Consider the following 6494-nt stretch of genomic DNA (forward strand, 5'->3'; position numbering starts at 1 on the left):
AAAAAAAGAAGAAGAAGAAGAAGAAGAAGAAGAAATTAAATATGTGAAATTGCATGCAGAATAAATTTCTAACTCACAAAAATAATAACTACAGATGCCCCCCCTCCAAAAAAAAAATTTCAAATACTGAAACAGTCAGGATTGAATCCAGGTATCCAGCTCTGTTAGTCCAGCCCTGACAAAGTCCTGGCAAACTATGACTTAGGAGCGATGAAGCAAAAAGAAAGAATGTGGAACTGTGAGGGGAGTGACAAGAGAATCAAATATCTACATATGATGGAAAGAGTCAGTATGACAATCACAATAGCATGACGAACTATAAAAATGAATTATGCTGACATCTGTGCAAGTTCTCCAATTCTTTGTAGATGTAAGTGGGAGTTTCTGGAAAAACTGATGTGAAAGTACTAGAAATGAAAGGAGAGGTAAGCTGGATTTCTAATTTTTTATCTATCATTATTAAAAATCTATCGAGTGGTTGATTGTTTTTCCACCTATTTAAAAAATATTGTAAAAACACCATTGACAGACCAGAAAAAGATCAGTCAAAGCCAGAAAAAAAAGGAAAATTATTTCTTAAATCAATCAAGTAGATACATAGGTTTACTTTTGCTAAGATTTTGCAAATAGTGAAGTCTGAAAGTAGATTTTTTTTTTCACTGGGATGGCCAAGGGACTTTTGAATGCATTAGCCAGAAACTCAAAGGGACCCTTATGTTTGGTGTGAGTGAAATATAAAATGAATAATAAATACCTTAGCTGTTGCTAACTCATCCAAAAAATGAGTTAAAGTTCTCCTTTCTGAAACTGTTTTTTATACAGTCTTTCAGGAAGCTGGAAAATGAATATCTTATTTGGGATCACAGATGAATGTCACATAAGCTATGACATCTCAAATTTTTTAATAGAACTGTCCAGTTCCATGTACAACACTTTAGCAGGAATGAAGAGGACATGAACAGAACAGCTAAGCCTTTGCTTAGAGCCTATACCCAAGGTAGTTGAGCATCCTTCATCAGGGGCCATGTTCAGGTCCACTTCTGCCACTGCATCCCTGTCATCCTCCACAACTGTGCAATACTGAATCCAGCTGAAACACTTATCCTCTTGACAAGAGATTTATATACTTTATGCACATCAGTGGAGCTGTATTGCTTGCGCTGGTGCAGTATACAGGAAGGTAATAAGAGGCAATATTTTAAGTGACAGTACAACATAGATAATAGAGAAAAAGGAGATAGTTACAGGAAGGGCAGAGCACATTTTCCTGTTAAGCTCCGATTTTAATTAATTTCCATGAACAAGAAATATTAACTGTTAATTAAAGGTCAGTTGCAATAACAGAGTCCTTATATATCTTCCATGGGAATTGTGTCTCATGATTCCTCAAATGTGGTTCAAGGACTTCTGTAAATCTTTTTTTTTTTAGGTAAATGTCTTTTAAGCTGTTTTAGAATTGCTAAATCTATCCATTCTTGTATTCTAGCAGAAGATACCACATTTTCCCTTCAGAACGCAGTGCAGAACAGGTGTTCAGGAACTGGAGATGTGGATTAAGGGCTCAGTCATCTGCACACAACCAGGAGGTTCAGACTTCATTGCCTTTTAATTAGTGAGATCAAAGGTTTGTGAATAGATATTTCTGGGAATCAGGAAAAATAGCAAGAGCCCGTGGAATAAATCTGTTCCTCTATATTTTAAATAGTTTGAACATCCCATTTATTTCAGGAGCTGTGTCAAACTCTTACTATCTTTCTTTTTAACTTACTTACTGTGTATTCACTTTCTCCAAATTTTATATGTTATATATATATTTATGGGGGAAAAAAAGCAAATACATTTTGCATGTAGAAGACATAATGTGGTCCTGCATCACAAATATGTATGCAGTAAGTCATATACACCATTGGACTGGGACTAGAGCTGACTACAGTATTTGAATGTATTTAAAATACCGTTTAGGATGTAAAGAGGACTGGGAAATATACCTGCTGGAAAGCTGCTATTTCAAAAATAAAGAGTGGCTATTTCGTAATATTTTATCCAAACAATGTAACATGGGATGCTTACCTTTCCCGATGATAGTATGATTAAGCATAGTGGAATTACAGTAAAATTGAATCTCACTGCATTCCAAAATGAATTCTGAGCAATTGCTGATTTTTTGTGCTTTGAAAGTACTAAAAGGAGTTATTTCATCTAACTAAATTGATCATTGTTTATGATTTCTGTAAGACAAGAATAAAGTACTGAAATCAGTAGGAAAAAAGGCCACTGTGATAAAATAGATTGGTACAAAAAGGAAATTCTGAAATTCTTGCACTGATAAGGGAAACTCCTTTTTATTTGTCTCATCATTGACAACAATGTCATTCTTAATTCTGACAATTATCTTGCCTGTTGTAAAAACAATTCATCAGTATGGGTTGAAGAGACAGCTTGTGATCATACTAACTGTGCTGCAAAGTTAAAGGATTGAATTAATCCACCAAATTATCACAATTTCAGCAAGAACATTTGTGGAAAATAGTTATATCTCGGGTAAAATTAACCCACACTTTATAGAGTACTCTTTAAGCACTCCACTGTCAGAAGTTAAAGAGTAAAGAGCTCGGTTCACTTTTTGAGAATTTCATCATTCTTTAATGCTCAGACGAAATTCCCCTAATGAACAAAAGAGGAAGATGGTTTCACACCAAGTCTCTGGTGATAATTCAGCTGAAACTGCTGGTGCTGACTCTTCTGACTGGAGAAAATCAGTATCATTCCCAGAGGCCAAATCTGCCTAGAACTAGCACAGAGGGTTGGCACTTGGCACCTGTGCTTATTGTGAAGTGTCAGAATCATACAGCACATGCTGGTAGTGGCCATCTGTTACATACATTGATATCCCAGTGAAGGTCAGTGTGGGGAACAGCTCTGGTTTTCAGCCCTGTGATTTGAGTGACAGAACGAGACTCATTGTCCAAGCCTCTCCAGAACGTGAGCAGTTTTTACACTGTGAAATTGTATGTAACTTCTGTTCTTCTCTTCTTGTGTATTTGGAGACATCTTGGTATATGCTGGTATATCTGCATCAGGAAAGAATAATGGTGTGTAAACTATGCGCTGAGAATATAAATTATGCATTTATATTTAGTGCTTTGCTTGCTATCACTTGCAACTCTACGTGAAAATAAATACACTCAGTCTGTCTTTTCACCATTTTTTTCAATCACGGAGGAGTATTTTGGATGTTATAATCTTTAGTCCATTTACCCTTTAGGCCTCTTACTTATCTTCATGCTTAGCAGCATTGAATGCTGTGGTAAAGAAGGAAAATTTTTATATTTGATTTCTGGTTTAGAGCTTCTATCATTCTATTATCCCAGACAAAATACTTGCTTTAATCTTTTTCTTAAAAAACAAATAAACAAACAAAGATATCTGAGATGTTTTCTTTCTTATTTAAAGAATTATTTTTACTTCATCCTATTTTGTATAGATTTGTGTTTAAATTCGTAAAGAAGTATAAATAAATGAGTTAGAGTGAAGTAGCAGCCAGCAATCTCTAATCCTAGATTTAGTACAAACTCCCTGTATGACTTGTTTTATTGTTTCTCCGTCTGTGACAGAGGACCAATACTGGGTACTAAATGCTGGACATTTAAAGTTTAATATCCTATAGTGAACAAAAGGGAACATAAAAAATACATGGAGCCAAGAAACCCAATTTGTGCTTAAAGTAGCTAATTGCCCAAACAATCTAGCTGGAATGAAAAGTCTCATTAATAGTAGACTTAAAATTATTATAAGAGAAAACATACTAGTACCTATCACTATTGCCACAGTCACTCCCCAGGTACCCTATTGCCTCCAAGGTCAAAGCATCAGCCTTTCTCAAGAATGGTGTGGGTTGGGAGGTTGCATTAAGCCATCATCCAAAGAGTGTCTCTGGGCAGAAGCAGTATTGTGGCAGGTCCTTGCCTCTTTTTTTTTTAAGAGTTTTCTTACTTGTATGTTTCCTCCTGCTGCTCTCTCCCTGGTGCTCCAGTGAGGTCTGCCAGCTGCACCATCTTCCTGGCCCCCAGGCACCAATCAAACTGTTGTTAGTTACACATATGTGTGTGACAAAAATAACATTTTCTCGATTAGAAATATAGTAAGCTGTCTTCAATCCACTGTTTGTGTTTTAAGATTTTGTATCTGTATCACCTAAAGGGAGCACTGGAGATATTTTCAGCCTTCATGCTTGAATAAGAAGTCAGATGTATTGCCAGGCATATGTATGTGGATTATGGATACAAAAGAAAGTACCCTTGTATAAAGAAGAATATATGCTGAGCACTGGAGCAGAGAAAATTACAGATGTTTCTATCAAATGAAATAAATAAAGTAACCATACACCTCAAGGAAACTTATAGGTGTTTGAGACCTTGTGATAAAGCTACCACATTAAGGCGTGTCTGTACTCATATCTACAATTAAAGATAAAAGAAAATTTTCTGTTTTTAATCTAACTCCTCTGACTATGTTTCCATCTCTTTCTTCATTCTCTTAATAATGATGAACAGCTGTGTCCAGATTCAAATTTGGTGATAACCATCTATAGACTTCATATCCGTAGATGTAGAAAGCAAAAAAAACTTCTGGTTGACAAGAGAGCTTACGTCATGTCCTCTCTAGACCACAGAACCAAAACAGGTCTTTACTTTCAGTAACAAAAATCATATCTTCTTTGATTGAGGACTTTTCCTGTGAGTTTTATTTTAAGAAAAAGAAAGAAAACACATCTTTCACTTTCCAAGATTTATAATGTAATGGTAACCTGGCGGCATATTGCCAAATAGTCATCTAAAGAGTTGCTACAGTATTAACACTGGATTAAAATGAATTTCTAATAGATTCTTCAATTTAACAGGTCAGATTAATTTAGGAGGATATTTCCTGTCTTCCAATATTCTTGTAGGAACTTTATACTTTCATTAATTGCTGTAAATACTTGTTCTTTAATAGGCTTTTTGCATTGCCAAAAATATTCATTAACATTAATTTTCATAGCAAGTGAATTTCAGAAGTTATATTTCTGAGAAATGAAATTTTAAATTCCCATGTCATTTTGTTGCTAATGTTCTTGGGGGCATGGATCCAAGAGAGAAATTTTAAATTAATGATATATGTTTTTCATTATCAATCTAAACGGAAAAAAAAACAAAACAAAACAAAAAAACCCCACAAAACATACTGAATTTTAAGCACTTTGTACTCCTTAGTCTAGAAAATGAGATTTTCTAGTGTACTAGAGTGTGGTTTTAGAAATGATTCTAGATAATAACATTCAACTTTTCTTACCTATTCTTCAGTAAATCACTGCTTTGTCCTTAGAGAACAAATGCAAGTTTTGGCTTACGCACAGCCTCTTTTCCAGAAATACAGAACATTCTTTTCTATTATAGAATCATTGAATCCTTAGAGTTGGAAGGGATCTGAAGGCCACGTAGCCCAATTCATCTGCAATGAACAGGGACACCACAGCTACATCAGGTTGCCCAGGTCTCCAGGGACAGGGCATCAGCCACAACACTAGGTAACCTGTTCCAGTGCCTCAAAACCCTCACTGTGCAAGATTTTTTCCTTATATCTAACCTTATGTTGTTATGCTATTTTAATTCTATTATGAAACAAGAATTTACTATTCCTAAAAAAGTAAAAGGAATGGCACTTGGTCTAATAAAAAGTTAATTTAGTTATATCTTATCTTTGAGAGTTGATTACTATCTAGGTAAGAATATGAGGATAGAAGAAGAGCCATACAGCCACCAAATCTTCACTTATCCCCTAAAATGTTGCAGTCCAGGGGACTCCCCTCAAACTCTTAAACGTATTTCTCTAGCACTATATGTTCCCCTACTAGGTTTCTTCTTTCAAGAAATTGTCAGGTTGATTTCAAACCTATGTTAGCATTTAGCACTTAGAGCATTCTGAGCAAAAACTTTCACTGCTTAATTGCTCATTACATGAAGAATTAGATTCTTGTATTGATCATATTTCTCTGCTAGTTTCTTTTGATGAATCCTAGTCATACCTCCTAAAGCTATGCAAAACGTTCACATAAATTTAGATTTAACAAGCCATATTTCTCTCAGATATTTTAGTGAAGGTGGGTTACTGCTGCTTTCTCAATTAGAAAGTCACAGAAATGTATCTGTCTCACTTAACAGAGGGATAATCTGTATATATTAAAAGAAAGGAAAAATGATATCTCCAGATTTTCAAGTTATGAAACCCTTTTACCAAAATACTAAATATTACATGGATGCATATAAAATATATATAAAAGTCATCACCATTTTTTTTATAACAACGACTTTACACAAATTTCCATTTAATAACATTCACCAGTTTCTCTTATGTGCCTCTGAGTCCACAGGAAGATTCACAAAATTTTCATTTAATAAATAATAAGTAAGTCCTGTCTATAAAAATAATAATATACTTTGAAAGGTGACATGTCA

General features: G+C 34.7%; 1 long non-coding RNA gene across 2 annotated transcripts in view; it reads right to left on the reverse strand.

The window, feature by feature from the left end:
- Positions 1-2329: 2329 nt before the first annotated feature.
- Positions 2330-6494, reverse strand: part of LOC109367142 — a 100820-nt gene continuing 96655 nt past the window's right edge. For both annotated transcript variants that reach the window (XR_002113907.1, XR_004159451.1), the window contains exons 3-4: positions 3994-4082; positions 2330-3071 (exon numbers count right to left, since the gene is read on the reverse strand). This is a non-coding gene — a long non-coding RNA (uncharacterized LOC109367142). The remainder of the gene's footprint in view (positions 3072-3993; positions 4083-6494) is intronic.

This window comes from Meleagris gallopavo, chromosome 4, assembly GCF_000146605.3.
Source record: "Meleagris gallopavo isolate NT-WF06-2002-E0010 breed Aviagen turkey brand Nicholas breeding stock chromosome 4, Turkey_5.1, whole genome shotgun sequence".
NCBI lineage: Eukaryota > Metazoa > Chordata > Aves > Galliformes > Phasianidae > Meleagris > Meleagris gallopavo.